The sequence below is a fragment of the Triticum aestivum genome, chromosome 1B (assembly GCF_018294505.1).
Source record: "Triticum aestivum cultivar Chinese Spring chromosome 1B, IWGSC CS RefSeq v2.1, whole genome shotgun sequence".
NCBI lineage: Eukaryota > Viridiplantae > Streptophyta > Magnoliopsida > Poales > Poaceae > Triticum > Triticum aestivum.
Genome location: NC_057795.1, coordinates 85851757 through 85872794, shown reverse-complemented (window position 1 = coordinate 85872794; position 21038 = coordinate 85851757).

The following is a 21038-nucleotide window of genomic DNA, read 5'->3' as shown; positions in this document are numbered from 1 at the left end:
GGATCTTCCCACCCACCAAACCCAAGCTATCAGAACAAGTCTCAGTCTTAGGCTCTAAGGACAGACAGTCCTCCTCCTCCACCTTTTCGCCCACTTTCATAGGTCACTTGTCACAAGTATGGTACGAAAGGGCATTACTCCAACAAGTGCTTCAACCAGAGGCGCCTTCTGCCTCCTCCTCCTGTCAGGTCGGCAAGCAATGCAGTTATCAAGCACAATCGTCCCAAGTCTGCAAGGGTGAACATGATCAATTCAGCTCAAGCATAGGATCCTTCTGAAGTGATCATGGGTACTCAGTTAACTCTATTCCTTCCAAAGCTTTATTCGATTCTGGTGCATCGCATTGTTTCATGTCAAGACCATTTGTTGCTAAGCATAATTTCATTTCTTAAATGTTGAAAAACCTATGGGAGTTGTTTCTCCGGGCTTGCCTATGAGGGCTACCATGATTCCTAATGTCGGCATTAAGATGGGAAGTTATTCTTTTCTGGCTTCTCTAATGGTTCTTCGTGATTCAGATATTGATCTTATCCTTAGCATGGATTGGCTTTCTAAACACAAGGCTTTTCTTGATTGTGCTTCCAAGGAAGTTAAACTGACTCATACTTCTGAAGAGGTGATTATCTTCCCTGCTCGTGATAACACCATCTGATTGTTCTCTCTTAATTAGAAAGGCCAAATCAACACTATTTCTCAGATTCTAGTTGTTTGTGAGTACCAAGATGTCTTTCCAGAATACCTTCCGGGTATGGCTCCTTACCGATCATTTGAGTTCGTTATCGAGCTTGAGCCCGGTACAGAACCCGTATGCAAGCGCCCATACAAGCTTGAGCCAGAAGAGCTAAAAGAATAGAAGAAATAGCTCGATGAACGAGAGCATCTGGGTTTGATCGGACCAAGTTCTTCTCCTTGGGGATGTTGTGTTCTCTTTGTCTAGAAGAAATATGGCATGGAACGACTTTGCGTTGATTACCTCCCATTGAACAGGAAGACAATCAAGAATAAATACCCACTTCCAAATATCAATGAGTTATTCGACCAACTCAAAGGTGCAAAGGTGTTTTCAAAGTTTGATCTCTGTATGGGGTATCACCAGATTCGCATTAGTGAAGAAGATATACCTAAGATAGCTTTCAGAATGAGCTTTGGTTCTATTGAATACACTGTCATGTCCTTTGGTCTTGCTAATGCCCCTCAAACATTCTCTCATGTGCTGAACTTCATCTTCAACCCCTACACAAATGAATTCGTCCTGGTGTATCTTGATGATATCCTGGTGTTCTCCAAGAATAAAGAGGATCATGCTAAACATTTGCAATTGGTGCTCGACAAGCTCAGAGAGTATCAATTCTATGCAAAGTTCTCCAAATGTGAGTTCTGGCTTGATGAAGTTCTTTACCTTGGTCACATCATCTCTGCCAAGGGCATCTCTGTCAATCTGGAAAAGGTTGCTTCAATTGTCAACTGGGAGCCTCCTCAGAACATCAAGCAGCTCCGCAGTTTCCTTGGGCTTGCAAGCCATTGTCGAAGGTTTGTGGACAACTTCTCCAAATTTCTAAGACTCTATCCGAACTCCTCCAAAAGAATGTCAAATATTCCTAGGCTCCTGAGTGTGGCGTAGCCTTCAATACTCTCAAAGAGAAACTCATCACAACTCCAGTCCCTACTCCTCCTCATGAGTCCAAGCCCTACAAAATATTCTGTGATGATTTGTTGCAAGGTCTTGGTGCTGTTCTTATGCAAGAAAGTAAAGTTGTGGCTTACACTTCTCGGCAGTGGAAGCCAAACAAAAGGAACTACCCCACTCACGATCTTGAGTTGGCGACAGTTGTCCATGCATTAATCACATGGACACATCTCTTGTTGGGCAGGCAAGTGGACATTTTCACTGATCACAAGAGCCTCCAACATATCTTCACTCAGCCCAACCTCAACCTCCGGCAAACTCGTTGGGTCGAAATGATCCAAGAGTATAATCCAAGCATTGAGTACACTCCAGGCAAGGTGATTGTGATTGCAGATGCTTTGAGCAGAATGACATATTGCAACCGCTTAATTCACAAGCCTTTCCAGTCTGATCTTTGTGAAGCTTTCCGCAAGCTCAACCTCCAAGTTGTTCCTCAAGGTTCTCTTGCCAACCTTCAAGTCACTCCAACTTTGGAAGACCAAAATTTTGAGGCACAACTCCTTGATACCATGGTGAAGAAGGTGAAAGATGGTATTGTAAGGGCCTTTCCAAATACAAGTGGTATCACATTGATGACAAAGACACCTTATTCTTCGAGGACCACTAAGTGGTTCCTAAAGGTGATCTAAGGAAGGTCATAATGGATGAGGCGCACAATTCTCTTCTTTTGATCTAAGATGAATCATGAATCATGAATGAAGCGAGAGATTGCTCAATTCATGAATGAATGTGATGTCTGTCGCAGAGTGAAAATAGAACATCAATGTCCAGCTGGACTCCTCCAACCTCTACCCATTCTTGAATGGAATTTTTATCATATCGAGATGGACTTCGTCACCGTCTTTCCCAAGTACAAGCATGGAAATGATGCTATCTTTGTTGTCATTGACAAGATCACAAAAGTGGCACATTTTCTTCCAGTCAAAGAATCTATCACGACAGCTCAGTTGGCAGAGCTATACACCTCCAGAATTGTCTTGTTGCAGGGGATTTCTCAGTTGACCTCCTTAGACCGTGGAAGCATTTTCACTTCAAAGTTTTGGGACTCCTTCCAGAAGGCCATGGGCAACAACATTCGTTTTAGCACAACTTTTCACCCTCAAACAAGTGGCCAAGTTGAAAGGGTCAATCAAATCCTCGAAGACATGCTGAGAGCGATTGTCATCTCCTTCAGCATGAAGTGGGAAGCTTGCCTCCCGTTTGCCGAGTTCTCCTATAACAACTACTTCCAAGCAAGTTCGGGTAAGGCCCCTTTTGAAATTCTATATGCCAAAAACTGTCATACTCCTCTCAACTGGTCCGAAACCGGTGAGCACCAACTCCTTGGAAATTCTATATGTGTATAGTCGTCCGTGAAAATCTCAAAGCCGTGCAATCGCCCCAGAAGAGTTACTATGATAGCAAGCACCGTTAATTGGCTTTCGAGATTGCAGACCATGTCTATCTCGAAGTTTCTCCTATGAAAGGCACTCAACACTTCGATATCAAAGGGAAGCTTACCCCAAGATATGTGGGTCCTTTCGAGATTGTTGGAAGAAGAAGCGACCTTGCCTATCAACTTGATCTCCCTTCTAGCTTCTCAAACATGCATGATGTGTTTCACGTGTCACAATGTTGCAAGTGCTTCAAGACGCCCGAGCGCACTATCAACTTCGAAGAGATTGGCAATGTATCCAACCTTGATCTTCATCCAATTCCATTTGGGTTCAATCATTTTGGCCTCTTTTGTTTTTATTTGTTGTTTTACTGATTGCATTTCCATGTCATCTTGTTTTGATGTGCATTGTCATCTCATGTTGCATTGTGGTGTTGCTTCATCTTGTGGTGGTGTGCATGGTGACCATAGTTGTTAAGTGCATCATCACATCTCATGCCATCTCCTCCACACTTCCCATCTTCTTCTTCTTTGTTCTATTTTGTGCAAGCTATTTATTTCAGCTTCAAATAATGTCCATCTTTGCCTCAATAATCAACCCCTCCTCCTTAACCCCTTTGTCAATTTTCATCTCCATTGGAATTGTTTTGGTCAGGTTAAAAAATGCCTCAAGTTTGAATATAATTCAAACTTGTTTTATTTTTCTACCTCTGAAAATGCCCAAAGAAATTTATTCAAATAGTTCTTTAATCCACTTTCATGAGGATATTTTTATATTTCCCAAACCCCACTTCTTTTCCCCTATGTTTTTCTTTTTATTTTCCTGCTTGGAGAAAAATCAAAAGGAAAAGAGCAGTAGCAGTAGCCGCGCAGCCTAGGAGTAGTGCAGGCCCAGCCAGGCCGGCCTAGCAGCAGCCGCCAGGCCGCTTGGCCCCAGAGCGCGACCCCTCTCCCTTTCTCACCAGCATGCATGCGCATCGCCGCTACTTCATGGCACGTGGCGCCTGGGGCCCCACCAGTCAGCGAGCCCTTGTAGCCCGCAACCACCTTTTCGTCCTCCTCTCGTCGTCGCCATGGGGACCGCGCGGCCGAGAGCGTGCCCACTCCGTTCCATCACCCTAGCCCCTTTTTAAGCCCTCTCTCCTTGTCCCTCTTCTCTCTAGGGTTTCCCTCTCCCATCCGCTGCTGCCGCCTCCAGGTGAGTTTAGCCACTAGATCTGCCAATTTTGCCGCCTCTCGAGCGCATCTGGGAGCACGGGCTCGTCGTTGGCGTGCGCCTCGTTGAACCTCGTGTCGCCAACCCTGTCCATATTCTTCCCCGTCATGGACTACGTCCCCGTCGTCGAATACGTGGAGCCAAAGCCCCCTGCAATGACCTCTTCTTCCATGTCTTCGACTCTGGTCGCCGTACGTGTTCGATCACCGCCATCGTCGTCTCCATCCACCTCCCAACCAACAGAGCTCACCTTCGAGCTCCCGTGAGCACACGCATCTCGCCATCCCTTTTCCCCTTGTTTGCATGCTCTGTCGTTGTTTGCCATGTTCGCCGAGCCCGCCACCATCGGACCTCATCTCCGGCGAGTTCTCCGACCCCCTCTTGCTTGTTTTGCATGTCCGGGGAGTTCCCCTCCTCGCATAGAGGCCCGTCATAGAAGACGCGCCGCGTTTCGACCTCGGGGACATCCTGGTTGAGTCTGTCGTTGCTGCCTCTGTCACTCGTCACCGTCGTTGCCTCCATTGATGTCCGGTGCGCCCGGTTGCACCCGTTCATGCGGGATCTTCCCGGGGTCCTTTTGTGCCCCTCCACCATGCCGTAGGGTCACCGGAGTTGCTCCGGTGAGTCCTCCTCTTCCTTTGTGTGCGACGACGACCTCGTCTATTTCCCCTGCTTGAGCGTCGTCATTGTCAGCGCCATGTTGGACCCACGGGACCCACCTGTCATCCCCCTCTCCCCTCCATTTTCTTTTTATTTATTTCTTTTACATCTTATTTCCATTTTTGGCAAGGGCCTAGATTCCAAATCGGGCAAGTCCATTTCTGGACGTTTCCAAATATGGAAAATGCCAATTCTGTCATGTCCATTTTAGGCAGTATTGCATTTTGCGCATTTCTGGGGATTTTTACATGGTGACCTCGACATATTATACATGTTTTTGGGCTAGAAAATTCCAATCAATCCATTGGTGGCATCCATTTCTGCATTTGAGCAAGTTTGTGCACATGTCATTTTTACATTACATTGTTGTTTTGTCATTTTTGTGTCATTAAATTCAAATATGCTATGTGGTTATTTTGCACATGAATAGCTTCATTTTCATGTCTACTTATTATTTGATGCCATATAGTGCACTGCGATGAGTGACACAAGCTTGCAAACAGGCCTATATGAATATGTTTATGCCATGTCATGCTTATTTTGCTAAGGCTAGAACTATCAGCACAACTTTTCATTTTGCATTGATGCTATCATCATATCTGTAGATCTTTGGAACCTTTTCATTAACTGAGTTTTGTTAACTGCATTTACTACAAGCATGCCATGCTCTTGTTTGCTATAATATGTTCCTGTAGCATATAGTTTACTATTCCTAAACATTGCTATTCAAATCTGTTTTGCCATGTTCAGTGAAATTCTGCGTCTGTGAAAACTATTGTCATTTGCCTTATTGCCATGCTGTTTTAATCATGTTCTAGTGAGTTTTAGTAGTAGCTCAGTAATCATGTTTTGTAGTGCTTGACATGTACTTCAATGCATGCCATTAATTTTCATGTTGGAGTGTTGTAACATATTTAAACTTTGCATCCAAGTGGCCATGTTGCTATTTTCAACAGATTGCATTACATTTTGTTTTTGCTTGTCATTTTCAAACTGTGAATCTGTTTCCGGTGATCTTTATATTGATTTCAACCAAAATCTTCCAATCTTTCCAGTGGCATGCTTGGTTTACCAACATTCTTCACATATCCATCTCGTTTTCACCATTTCTGTGAAGTTGATGTATCCCTCGTTCTGGTAGATCTGCAACGCTGTGCATACCGTTCTTCTTATGCATCCATGATAGTATTGCATGATTTATATGTTCATTGCCATGCCTTGTTTGCTTATTGTATGCTTTTGCTTCTTGTGGGTAGTTCCGGGAGACGAGTTCAAGTCTGAGGACCTTGTCGAGTACGTTCATGAGGAGCAAGTTTTTGATACCACTGAGGACATTTCAGGCAAGATGACCATTACCCCCGATATCACTTCTATCTTTACTTGCTTGTTGTTCATTCTATCGCTATGTCGCGCTGCCTACCACTCGTTTATATAGCCTCCCATGTTGCATTGAAAACCTCTAACCTACCTTCCTAGCAAACTGTTGTTTGGCTATGTTACCGCTTTTGCTCAGCCCCTCTTATATTGTTGCTAGTTGCAGGTGCAGTGTAGGTGGTTCCATGTTGGGACATGGATATCTCAGGATATCACAATATCTCTTATTTAATTAATCCATCTATATACTTGGTGAAGTGTGGAAGGTTGGGCCCTTTGCTTGGTGTTTTGTTCCAGTCTTGCCACCTTAGTTTTAGTCATACCGGTGTTATGTTCCTTGAGCTTGCGTTCCTAACATGGTTGGGGTTCATGGGCCCACCTTGACAGTTCGCTTTGAATAAAACTCTTCCAACCAGGCCGAAATTTGGTTTTACCATTTTCCTAATAACAACTAAAATCTGCATAGGGAGTAATTAACCCGAGGATTATTAATCAACAACACGGGCCAGTGCTCCTCATGAGTGTTGGTCCAAACTAGAGCACCTTGCGGCGCCCCCTTGGGAACTTGGGTCTTAGCGACCGTAAGCTTAGCTCATCCGATCGTGGCCTGAGACGGGATACGCATGGCTACTATCAGGGTGTCGGCACGTTGGGAGGTCTTGCTAGTATTGTTTCACCAATGACGAAATGTCTTGTGAACTGGGATTCCGAGCTTGATCGGGTTGTTCTGGGAGGAGGATTTTCCTCCATTGATCGTGAGAACTTGTCATGGCCTAAGTTGGAACACTCCTATAGGGTTTAATCTTTTGAAAGACGTACCCGTAGTTATATGGCAGATGGGAGTTTTTAATATCTGGTTGTAGTGAACTTGAAACCAAATTCTTTAAAATACACCAACCACGTGTGTAATCTTGAAGGTCTCTTTTGGGCGAGGTTCGGGAGGAGAACATGGTGGGATTATGTTTGAACATATGTAGTTCAGGATCACTTCTTGATCATTACTAGTTTGCAACCGTTTGCGTAGTTTCTCATCTTCATCTTGTATTCGTAAGTTAGCCACCATACATATGCTTTGTGCTTGCTACAACTCCACCACTTAACCATCACTGGTATGCGTCGGTGCTATACAAATGGTTTTTAACCCCTTCCCGTGACGACATTTGGAACCGTCACCAAGTGAGTGTGGGCGATAGGGGGGTCTTTCCCACACAACCAACCTGGCACACAGGCTGGGGCAAAATGAGCTCGTGTGCGATCGAATGAGGCATCAAAATCGAATTGTTTTAATTCGTATGTACATCCCAGACGGTGAATCCTAGATTCCGTTCGTATGTATATAACACACAGTCAATCCAAGGAGTACATTTCCGTTCTTATGTACATCCCACACAATTAATCCAGGGAAAACATTTCCGTTCGTATGTACTTCCCACACATTCAATCCAGGGAAAACCTTTCTGTTTGTATGTACATCCCACAGAGTCAATCTAGGGAAAACATTTCCGCTTGTATGAACATCCCACACAGGTTTATGTATAGGCTCATGTGTGATAGGTGTAACTATCACACACGCTCCGCATTGATTAATCGTTTGCATTTATCAACTACATCACAAATGATTTGATGAACAAAACAGTGTGGCATTGGGCTATCCATCACAAGCGTTTTACTTCTAGAACCGTTTTATGTTCCGTGACCCATTTAGCAGGTTTATTAGTTTACAATTAATAATTCAAGTATTACGCAAATTCACATTTCATATCAAACAACTGTTTGCCAATTTCATATCAGGCATGCAGATATATTTTAACATCATAGTACGATAGCTACTGGAAAATAGCACAATACAACATATAGATAGTTCAACTTCAGAAGAACAATATTACAACAATATATTCATTTCCCTAATCGAGATCATCTAGGCTCGCCTTATCCACCTCTGCTTTTAGTTCAGTAAGAACCTGTTTTGCACTGGCCAGCTAGGAAAGTGCCTCCTCATTTGCCAACACCATCTTAGCAAAGTATGATTAAAAAATCTGAGCTCATTCTCAACCTTCCTCTTTTTATCCCGGATCTTCAAATATTCTTCAGCGTTGACAACACTTTCTCTAAGCCTACCTCTGTTCTCTTCCTGATACATGCTCCAGAGCTTTGCTAGGCACATCATCAAAGACTGTGGCCAGTCTTGACCAACCCACTCCACGTAAGAACACTTCCGTTCATCCTATAATATTGAAAACTAGATCAGTAACAATTATAGGGAAATTGGGTTTATAAGAACATAGAAAATCACCAATACTTATTTTGAAAAACTAAGGAAACAAATTAATTATGACATATCTTCTCAAAAGTATCAATGTGCAAATAAATTATTTGCTACTGAGAAAACAACCACATTCTGAAACATCCGAAGCTATAATTAACTACAAAAATGCTATAAGTTCTTACTCATGTACTATAATTAACAAATTGAACATTTTAAGAGGAAGGTAAATATAACTGCAACAGCATAGCAATAGTGTTTGGATGACAACAAATTGATACTAACAGGTGTGTACATGCACAAATTTAGTAACATAGAACTCATAACACTAAGGCCGTCCACTATGTATGCCAAAACTGGTGTAAAGACAACTGTTGCTACATCTCGCACCGGTGTTCGGCATTGGCGAGCTGATGCAACAGAGAAAAATCAGGGACCCGAACTCCGGAGCACCTAGTTCCTCCGACGCCCAGTTCCTTCGTGCCATAAAGATTTAGTATTTTACTGCTTGGCTGCTTGAATGTGTGGACAAGTTGGCTCCACAAACCGCTGAAACGGTGCCAAATAATTTTCTAATGGCACCTCTGATGAGATGGCAACATTTTTAGATACTAGTTACATACTGTGACATTGTCTTAGGATGCGTTTGGTTAAAGGTGTGGTATGAATGGGTTGGGACCGTGAAAGTGTCTGAATCACATCTAACAAATGATTTGTAACAACGAAAGAGGGTCTAACATTCTCTGCACATGCCAGAAACTTCCTCCCACTGTCCATAGATTCAAACGCAAATAGTTTCACGCATGGAGATTGATGGTGACAACGAGCACACAGATCGATGGTCCTAGGGAACTACAAGAGGAAGAAATGACTCAAATCGACCGCCGGGTAAATATCCTTCATTCCAAGTCTTAGCTCAAGAGAGAGAAGAGAGGCATACCCGGGTGGTCAAGGAGTCGTCAGAGGAGGAGGAACCATTGGATAGGTCTTTGAATAAGACCATGGCGACCCCGACGGTAGGATGCGAGACGACGAGAGCGAGGAAGCAAGCTAGGAAGCGGCTATAGCTTAGGAAGGAAGGAAGGAAGGAAGGAAGGAAGGGGGAAACAGGGGAAATGTGACTTGTGCTTGGGGAGAAAATGGGATGGGGAGGGGAGGAGGGTAGATATTTCGGTGGTAGGCCAAAAATTTCGAAATGTGGAGGGAAACTTTGCGCGCGGTGCCACCGGAAACAATTCACTTTGAACGATAGTGTGCATCGCAAATGATTCTTCTGCTTAACGCACATGGGATGAGTTTGATAATTCTAATTTTGGCAGAAATTTCCCCGGGTACATCATTGCATAATTTAATATCACTTGCTAATTTGGGCACACAAAAGAGCGTACAACACACAGACCAGACTTACTGCATCGAGCAATTTTAGTAATCAAATAGAGCCAGTTCACCTAAACATTGCTCTAACAAAAGACCAGCATTAAAATCAAAGCCTAAGTACAAATAATTTTAACAAATCCGCCCCTGCGCCGGCCTATGCATTGCCGGTGTGAGATAAGACGTCGATGACTTGTCCTGCCGACAAGCCGCCGTTGATGGACTCAACTCCCCACTGCTGATGTCGATCGCGTCCTCGTCCTCGTCCTCGGCGCCGCCAACAAGGTTGTAGTACTGGTGGTAGTGGATGCTCCAGAGCTCGCGTTGGTACTCCATCGCTGATTCCTCGATGGACAGATTGTTCTCTACCTCGACCTGGGCCACACGCAACTCCTCCTCCCAGCGCTCCTCGATCTCCTCCGCCTCCTGCATCTCCAGCTCCCACTTGACAACCTCATGAGGAAGTAGGTGCTTCATGGCCACCACCGCCTTTTCGGACGCTGGTTGCATGCTGGATTCTGAGGTGGCCTGGAATATCTTGGCGTGGATGGCCTCATCCCGGGCAAGGGTAACATCGGCGGCACGGACAACAGCTTGAGTGCTCTCGGCGTTTGCAGCCGCCATCGCAGTAACAGTTGCAGCTGTCTCGGCTACTCTAGCTGCCCAGTCTGGGGCCGCAGATGCCCTCTCGGCGGAAGCGGCCGCGGTCAATGCGGATGCGGCAACACTCTCGGCATTGGCGGCCGCGCTCTCGGCACAGGCGACGGTGCTCGGGGGAGATGCGACCATCGTACGACCCTTCACAAAGCTTTTCCATGGCGTCATCTTTGCAAGAAGGGGGTGCGGGAATGGGGATCAGGATTTGTGGATTCAGGGGTTGCCCGCACTGGAGAGGACGAGCCAGCGAACCTTAAGGAGGAAGACTTAAATAGACCCAGAAATTTTCATTCCAAACGATTCCTACAAAACAACTGTGTGTTATGTTGTAGATATTTTTTATTATCCATGAAAGACGAATTTGGAGTAAAGTGGCAATGGATGGTGTTTTAAATGTACGAGAAAAAATGTAGTACTAATACAACTGTCATGTCAAATTTTGGAAAATTTCAGGGGTCATTTAACCTTTTAAGACATTTAAGTGATTTTCTAGCCATTTAATGACCATAATTGAAATTTGAACTACATGTACATGCAATAGCTAACCATAACGGTTCAAAACGTCACATTTTGTGTACTTCTGTGCGATTTAATTCCATTTGTAGTAAATTGGGAGGGATTTTCAAACATATTGATCTAACGGCTATGACACAATTAAGCATGGAGTGCCATGGCATTTAAATTCCAAAATATTAAAAAAAGAACAAAAACACATGTTGATGTAATGTCATGCCACCAAGATGATGTGGTAAAATTTTTGGCATGTTTGACGGAAGTTTGGACACACACCCCTCACAAACCGGAGCAACTCACTAGAAGGCTTGTGATGCCGAGAGGGAACAATGCATGTTCGATGACGAACAAGAGATAGCTTCCTCTTATGGCCTTCAAAATTTTCTTACGTGTAACGTGCACTAATACAACTGCCATGTGAAAATTTGGAAAATTTCAGGGGTCAGTTGACCTTTTGAAGACATTTAAGTGATTCTCTAGCCATTTAATGACCATAATTCAAATTTGAACTACATCTACATGCAACGGCTAACCATAACGGTTTGAAAAATCATATTTGTGTACTTGTGTGAGAGTTAATTCCATGTGCAGCAAATTAAAAGGAATTTTCAAACATATTGGTCTCACGGCATGGACACATGCATGGAGTGCCATGGCATTTTAATTCCAAAAAAATGCAAAATGATAAGAAATACATGAAACCTTGCTTGATGTAATGTCATGCCACCAAGATGATGTGGTAAAAAATTGGCCTGTTTGATGAAAGTTTGGACACACACCCCTCACAAACCAGAGCAACTCACTAGAAGGCTCGTGGTTCCGAGAGGGAACAATGCATGATTGATGACGAATGGGAGATAGCTTTTCTTACGGACTTCAAAATTTGTGTACGTGTAACATGCACTAATACAACTGTCATGTCAAAATATGGAAAATTTCAAGGGTCATTTGACCTTTTGAAGACATCTTGTTGTTTTTCTAGCCATTTAAAGACCGTAATTCAAATTTCAACTACATCTACATGCAACGGCTAACCATAACTATTTGAAAAATCAAATTTGTTTACTTGTGTGCGAGTTAATTCCATGTGCAACAAATTAGAAGGACTTTTCAAACATATTGGTCTCACGGCATGGACACTACATGCATGGAGTGCCATACCTTTTTAATTCAAAAAATAAATAAAAAATGATCAGAAAAACATGAAACCTTGCTTGATGTAATGTCATGCCACCAAGATGATGTGGTAAAAGATTGTCGTTTTTGACGAAAGTTTGGACACACGCCCCTCATAAACCGCAACAACTCACTAGAATGAGCGTGGTTCCGAGAGGGAACAATGCATGTTTCATGACGAACGGGAGATAGCTTCCACTTACGACCTTCAAATTTTTTTCTACTTGTAACATGCCCTAATACAACTGTCATGTTAAAATTTGGAAAATTTTAGGGGTCAGTTGACCTTTTGAAGACATTTAAGTAATTTTCTAGCCATTTAATGACTGTAATTCAAATTTGAACTACATCTACATGCGACGGCTAACCATAACGGTATGAAAAATAAAAATTTTGTATTTGTGTGCGAGTTAATTCCATGTGTAACAAATTAGAAGGACTTTTCAAACATATTGGTCTCACGACATGGACACTACATGCATGGAGTGCTATACATTTTTAATTCCAAAAAGTAAAAAAATGATCGGAAAAACATGAAACCTTGCTTGATGTAATATCATGCCACAAGGATGATGTGGGAAAAAATTGTCCTATTTGACGAAAGTTTAGACACACACCCCTCACAAACCGTAGCAACTCACTAGAAGGCTTGTGGTTTCAAGAGGGAACAATACATGTTTGATGACGAACGGGAGATAGCTTCCTCTTACGGCCTTCAAATTTTTTCTTTGTGTAACATGCACTAATACATCTGTCTTGTCAAAATTTGGAAAATTTCACGGGTCGGTTGACCTTTTGAAGACATTTAAGTAATTTTCTAGACATTTAATGATCGTAATTAAAATTAGAACTACATGTACATGCAACGGCTAACCATAACGGTTTGAAAATCATATTTGTGTACTTGTGTGCGAGTTAATTCCATGTGCAGTAAATTAGAAGGAATTTTCAACCATATTGGTCCCACGGCATGGACACATGCATGGAGTGCCATGGCATATTAGTTCCAAATAAATTGCAAAATGATAAGAAATACATGAAACCTTGCTTGATGTAATGTCATGCCACCAAGATGTTGTGGCAAAAAAATTGGCCTCTTTGACGAAAGTTTGGACACACACACCTCACAAACCAGAGCAACTCACTAGAAGGCTCGTGGTTCCGAGAAGGAACAATGCATGATTGATGACGAACGGGAGATAGCTTCTCTTACGGACTTCAAAAAATTTCTACATGTAATGTGCACTAATACAACTGTCATGTCAAAATTTGGAAAAATTTTCAAGGGTCATTTGACCTTTTGAAGACATTTAATTGTTTTTCTAGCCATTTAATGACGTAATTCAAATTTGAACTACATCTACATGCAACGGCTAACCATAACAGTTTGAAAAATCAAATTTTTGTACTTGTGTGTGAGTTAATTCCATGTGCAACAAATTAGAAGGAATTTTCAAACATATTGGTCTCACGGCATGGACACTACATGCGTAGAGTGCCATACCTTTTTAATTCAAAAAATTTAAAAAATGATCAGAAAAACATGAAACATTGCTTGATGTAATGTCATGCCACCAAGATGATGTGGTAAAAAATTGTCCTATTTGACGAAAGTTTGGACACACACCGCTCATAAACCGCAGCAACTCACTAGAACGATCGTGGTTCCGAGAGGGAACAATGCATGTTTCATGACGAACGGGAGATAGCTTCCACTGACGGCCTTCAAATTTTTTCTTCGTGTAACGTGCCCTAATACAACTGTCATGTCAAAATTTGGAAAATTTCAAGGGTCAGTTGACCTTTTGAAGACATTTAAGTAATTTTCTAGCCATTTAATGACCGTATTTCAAATTAGAACTACATGTACATGTAACGGCTAACCATATCGGTTTGAAAAACCATATTTGTGTACTTGTGTGCGAGTTAATTCCATGTGCAGTAAATTAGAAGAAATTTTAAAACATATTGGTCCCACGGCATGGACACTTGCATGGAGTCCCCTGGCATTTTAATTCCAAAAAATTGTAAAACGATCAGAAATACATGAAACCTTGCTAGATGTAATGTCATGCCACCAAAATGATGTGGTCGAAAAATTGGCATGTTTGACGAAAGTTTGGACACACACCCCTCACAAACTAGAGCAACTCACTAGAAGGCTCGTGGTTCCGAGAGGGAACAATGCATGATTGATGACGAACGGAAGGTAGCTTCTCTTACGGACTTCAAAAAATTTCTACGTGTAACGTGCACTAATACAACGGTCATGTCAAAATTTGGAAAATTTCAAGGGTCATTTGACCTTTTGAAGTCATTTAATTCTTTTTCTAGCTATTTAATGACCATAATTCAAATTTGAACTACATCTACATGCAACGACTAACCATAACGGTTTGACAAAGTCAAATTTGTGTACTTGTGTGCGAGTTAATTCCATGTGCAACAAATTAGAAGGAATTTTCAAACATATCTGTCTCACGGCATGGACACTACATGCATGGAGTGTCATACCTTTTTAATTCAAAAAAATTAAAAAAAGGTCAGAAAAACATGAAACCTTTCTTGATGTAATGTCATGCCACCAAGATGATGTGGTAAAAATGTCCTACCTGACGAAAGTTTGGACACACACCCCTCACAAACCGCAGCAACTCACTAGAGGGCTCGTGGTTTCGAGAGGGAACAATGCATGTTTGACGATGAAAGGAGATAGCTTCCTCCGACGGCCTTCAAATTTTTTGTACGTGTAACATTCACTAATACAACTCTCATGTAAAATTTTGGAAAATTTCAAGGGTCATTTGATCTTTTTAAGACATTTAAGTGATTTTCTAGCCATTTAATGACCGTAATTCAAATTAGAACTACATGTACATGCAACATCTAACCGTAGTGGTTTGAAAAATCATATTTGTGTAGTTGTGTGCGAGTTAATTCCTTGTGCAGTAAATTAGAAGAAATTTTCAAATATATTGGTCCCACGGCATAGACACATGCATGGAGTGCCATGGCATTTTAATTCCAAAAAAATTGAAAAATTATCAGAAATACATGAAACCTTGCTTGATGTAATGTCATGCCACCAAGATGTTGTGGTAAAAAATTGGCCTGTTGGACGAATGTGTGGACACACACCCCTCACAAACCAGAGCAACTCACTAGAAGGCTCGTGGTTCCGAGAGGGTACAATGCATGATTGATGACGAATGGGAGATAGCTTCCTCTTACGGCCTTCAAATTTTTTCTACGTGTAACATGCACTAATACAACTGTCATGTCAAAATTTGGAAAATTTCAAGGGTCATTTGACCTTTTGAAGACATTTAATGGTTTTTTTAGCCATTTAATGACCGTAATTCAAATTCGAACTACATCTACATGCAACGGCTAAACATAACGGTTTGAAAAATCAAATTTTTGTACTTGTGTGTGAGTTAATTCCATGTGCAGTTAATTAGAAGGAATTTTCAAACATATTGGTCTCACAGCATGGACACATGCATGGAGTGCCATGGCATTTTAATTCCAAAATATTTAAAAATAATCAAAAAACATGAAACCTTGCTTGATATAATGTCATGCCACCAAGTTGATATGGTAAAAAAATTGGCCTGTTTGATGAAAGTTTGGACACACACCCCTCACAAACCGGATCAACTCACTAGAAGGCTCATGGTTCCGAGAGGGAACAATGCATGTTTGAAGACGAACGGGAGATAGCCTCCTCTTACAGCCTTCTAAAAATTTCTACGTGTAACATGCACTAATACAACTGCCATGTGAAAATTGGGAAAATTTCAGGGGTCATTTGACCTTTTGCAGACATTTAAGTGATTTTCTAGCCCTTTAATGGCCATAATTCAAATTTGACCTACATCTACATGCAATGGCTAACCATAACGATTTAAAAAATCCTTTTTGTGTAATTGTGTGTGAGTTAAAAAATCATCAGACGACGTAAATATCAGGTGTTCAAAAAATAAAATGTAAAATCTGGCTAGACAACCAGCCCCACATGATTGGCACTCAATTTTGCGCCACGGGGTTTGGAAGGTGCGTGGCAGGCTTTATTAATTAGACACGGTTTTGCATTGGGAACATAGTCAGCTATTATGTTCACACACGGATTTTGCTGCGGGGATCGTGTGTAATTCACACTACAGTACTCGTAAATTCCGACGACCGACATGTTTACTGTTCTCGTCGATCTAGATTCTGGCCGCCAAAAAATACTACATTGCTTATGTCGTCCCACCTGCATTCTCATCTAGATCCTCCCCTTGCTCGCCCTCTCTCTCTCTCTCTCTCTCTCTCTCAAATCTCTGCCATGGTGTCGTTGGTCTGCCCACATGCCGATGAGGAGTCGCCGCCCCCCAAGGACTCTTACTCGAACAGCAGCGACAAGGACACCTACGCGCCGCCGGACGAGGTTGCGCTAGACCCCCCAAATTTGGATTGGTTCTGGGCCCAGTATGATCTTTGTCTTCTAAAGTCGCTGCCTCCGGCTGAGAAAGCCATGCTAGTGGATTTCAAGAAGGGGATGGCGGAGGAGGATGCCAGGTACCAGGCGTCTTGTGAAGCCCGTGGTGCCCCCTGGAAATAGGAGGTGGAGGAGCTTTGGGGCGGGTGCATCATCGTTCGGAGGAGGTCTACGAAGACGGGTACTTCGCGAGGAAGGCCAAAGGCTCTAGGCTCCTTGTCGCTGCATGTAGCTGGGCCGATAAGCTCTAGTGTGCCACTGACGAGGAGCTCTGTTAGGTGCCCAATGAAATGACAAGATCGTTCGCGCTCATCCGCCTGCAAGAAGCAGATCGGCACGTCAAGCGCTACGAGGCATAGGAGGCAGAGTACTGCCTCCGCTCTGGGAAGACGCCGCGCGACAGGGAGCTGCTGGCGAGGGGATACCGGAATATAGGCCCCAGGAGGGATTGTTAGTTTTAGTATTGTTCATTTTCAATTTTATGCATTGTACCTGGTAGTTAAATATCATCACGTATATGTGACGATATTATATATTCCGTGATGAACTAATGAACAATTAATATTATATATATTATGAATTCCATTTTCTATCTGTTTTGTATACTAATTTGAATCTATCTGCTATCATCCACATATACAGAATGGAAAGCGTATAAACACACACTGAAACAGAACATATAAGAATGGAAAACAAAGTACACACATTGAAATAGAGCAATAAACAGAGCAATACTATGATTGCTGTGAATACATAGCTATCCACGTCGAAACGACTCAACAAAATAAAATGCGTCCATGATACCATGACCAGCAGCCCTTGCCTATGGTAGCTCTTGGCTCTGCCTGAACTCATGCATGCGTTCGTCCAAGCGGTCGACGCGCTCGCGGTACATCTGGAGCGCGATCTGGAGCTCCAAGTTGGCTATTTCATCGGAGATCACCAGATCAAGGATGCGACGGCCATGTTCCTCTACTGCGCCTAGGTGGATACCTCAGCCAAGGAGGTGGTCGAGCCTACTGACCAGCGCATTGGCATCGAGCGGGACGCAGACAAGGCGAACGGTGCGACCCATGCGAATGGCTGGCGTCCGGTGCAAGTACGGCGCGGCCGCACTCTAGTGCAAGTACGGCGCAGAGGGCCTGTGCCCACTCCTGGTGAGGAATGGGAGTACTGACGGGATGTGTACCCAGCTGCGATGCCCTGTCGACAGCAGGTAAGCACCGATGGATCCGCTCTTGCTATGCAGCGTGTCGTGCCTCTCGCTCTGTGGCGCTCCAACAGTCTCGCCGTGCGGCGAGCCGCAGCGTATCGGTACGGACGCGCCTAGCTTGCTCGGCGTGGACGCGCCTAGATTGCTTTGCGGCGCGGCATCGATCGTGTTGTGCGTCGAGATGCAGCCTCTCGGTCCTGATATGCCTATCTTGATCTGTGGCACTGAAGCGCCATGCACCAAGGGTCTTCTCTACCCTGGCGATGACGCGCATCACGATGTCGTCCATCGCGTTGCTGGGGAGCGCCGCGGCCTCGATGGGCCGTGGTGCCTTCTGGTTTACCTTGTCGATGAGGTTGATGGCAGAGGCTGCGCTTTGGTGGGTTGGCATGCTTGGAAAAGGTGGATGTGATATAGGCTATGCTTGTTGCCTCCGTGCGTCGCGCCGTGCCTAGGTTTATGTGCAATATCACTGGGTGGCGGGAAACGGTAGCGTGTTCATAAAATGTCATCAATTAATGGAAACTTAGCATATAAGGAACATCGAGCTAGCACAAGAAGTAGATGATGACGAGATGAACATGGACCACACTATGGAACCCGTCGGTGATGAATTCATCAATTGCTAATGGTTGTATACTAGGAAGTGTTTGCCCACAACACACACGGCTTATTCCATCATAAACAGGTCGGATGGATCAACTGTCACTACAACAAGAACCCCCGTATAGCAACGCATGTCTACCAATGATAACAAAGAATGCGTTGTTTAGTTAAACCTCCCACCTCCCCACTTAGCGCTGATCTCCTCGTTCCCTTCAAAATAGCAGCTAACTTCCACGTGCCCACCTTCAATATTGTACCTCCTCCGTCCAAACATTGTAAAAAAAGAAAAAACAAATTTTCTTATCCTTCTCTTCCCCCCTCCCCCGATTTCTCTCCTACTAGAGCTCCATAACCACGATGCCGCATCCGCCGCCGCCGCTGCCTCCTACGATTTGGGCGAGCTCCGGCGCTCTCCCGCGGCATAGCTTGCCGGCCCTGCCACCCTCAGTGCTCCCAGCGGATCATCCACTTCCGCGATGTCCTCAACGCCCCTTCCCGTGCCCCTGCATCAACCCTAGTCGCCATGGGTCGAGGGTGCAGCCCCTTCCCCTCCGGTTGGTCGGCTCATTACCCCCCGCATCTCCGGACGGGTGGTTGCCGCCACAGGCTGGACGGCGCTGTTCCGCCACGTCTACCTCGACTCCGGCGCTAATAGTTCAGTGAGACTCTTCTCCCCTATGTTCTTATCCTCTCTGGTGCTTTATGTGGCATGGCTACCAATGGTTTGTCATCGTGGCATCGTAGATGACGGCTGGATATATCAATACCTACATCCGCTCTCTCCCAGGGAGGCTGCCATGGTCGCCTACTGCCTACCTCATCGCTCACCTGGATTATCTCCCTGAAGAACGTGACAATTCTGTTATTTCCACTAATATGTTCCCCCCGAATTTAACAACATTGTGGCTTCTATAATTCCATTGGCATTTGGTCCCCTAGCTCCTCTAACCTTCCACTTGTGCCATGGGTGGACCAATTACTGTATTAAATTTATGGCTAGTGTTCTCTTCTTTTTTGTTGAAGGAAACCTGATGCTCTAATTTTGCTATGCAGGTTTCTGCTGGTGATCTTCTGCTTTAGTTATTCAAACCATAATAGTGTTTGCATATCCACATGTACTTATTTCTATAGATGTATTTCATATTCTAGAGTGCTATCTGATGGAGCATGAGGTTGGTTTAGCCCTCAAGTGGTGTAATAGCGGCTTTCATACCAACAATCTTTTCTTTTCGCCAGAGGGTAATAATTCATTGAGAGTTTTTTATATGAGCTACGCATGACCTTTATTTATCTATCCAGATGGGAGAGATTAAGGGAAACATTGCTTTCATATTCTATTATAGGTCATCACTGGGAGTAAGGAATCTAGTTAGTTAGATGCTTAACCCAATCCACCAACTCGTGTGTGCATTTTCTTCTTTGTTTGGTTTTCGGGATTACACTGGAGAACAAAACAATTAGTTGTCCACCAGTCTTGTTTATATCAATGCTTGCATCCTCCGAGGCTTATCAGGAGAGAATCTAGTTTTCCATGGAAACAAGGGTGATCGTGCATTATTTATTCACTCATGTTACTAAAGCTTCTGTTGTCAAGGCGGCAGTAATATTCCAAGTGCATAACTACTTATTCAGTAATATTAAGCATGATTATACAAAACTACATATTAAAAAGGTATATGAATCATAGTCTAGACATCTCACACTTGCTAGCATGCGTTAGTGTGTATGTAAATTTGATCGATTTTGTTTAACTTTAGGTACTTCTAAATTCTCATATGTTTGTATTTATTCACATATATTATGATGAACTACAATCTTTTCTAGATCAGACGAAAGCATAACAACAAAAAATGTTTCATGAGATGCCACTTCACATCTTTTATTCTCACCAATATGTGAATTTTAAGTTGTTACTTAGTGAACTATAGTCTTGCAGGTTTACACATAATATTAAAGATATAAATCTACATGATGTAATCATAATGCTCATTTGAATGAGTGCTGCAAGCTGGGAAGGTAAATATGACCAGAGATGATGGTAGTACGTCAATGATGTCATGGAGGTGTGGTGTTCATCGATCCCTTCTCTCTTTTTGTTTGTGCGGGCGGCGTGTGTATATGGATTCATCTTTATATGTCATGTTAATTGTTCATTTAGATTGATCTCTCTCTCCGAGAATGTTTACCCCATGTATTTGATATCATCTTAGAAAAGATTGATTAGTTTTGGTGCCAACTCTTTCTAGATTATTTCAGATGTGATGTCTCGATTAGAAAAATAATATCACTAGAGGTATTTTCTGTTGTAATTTGTGTATGTGTTTTTCATGTTGTGCAATAGTATTTTTTTTCTCTTTCTCAAGAATCTTAATTATTGATGCATATGATTGTAGGATAATTAACTCTAACAACTGCTTTGTGCCTGCGCCTATTCATATGCT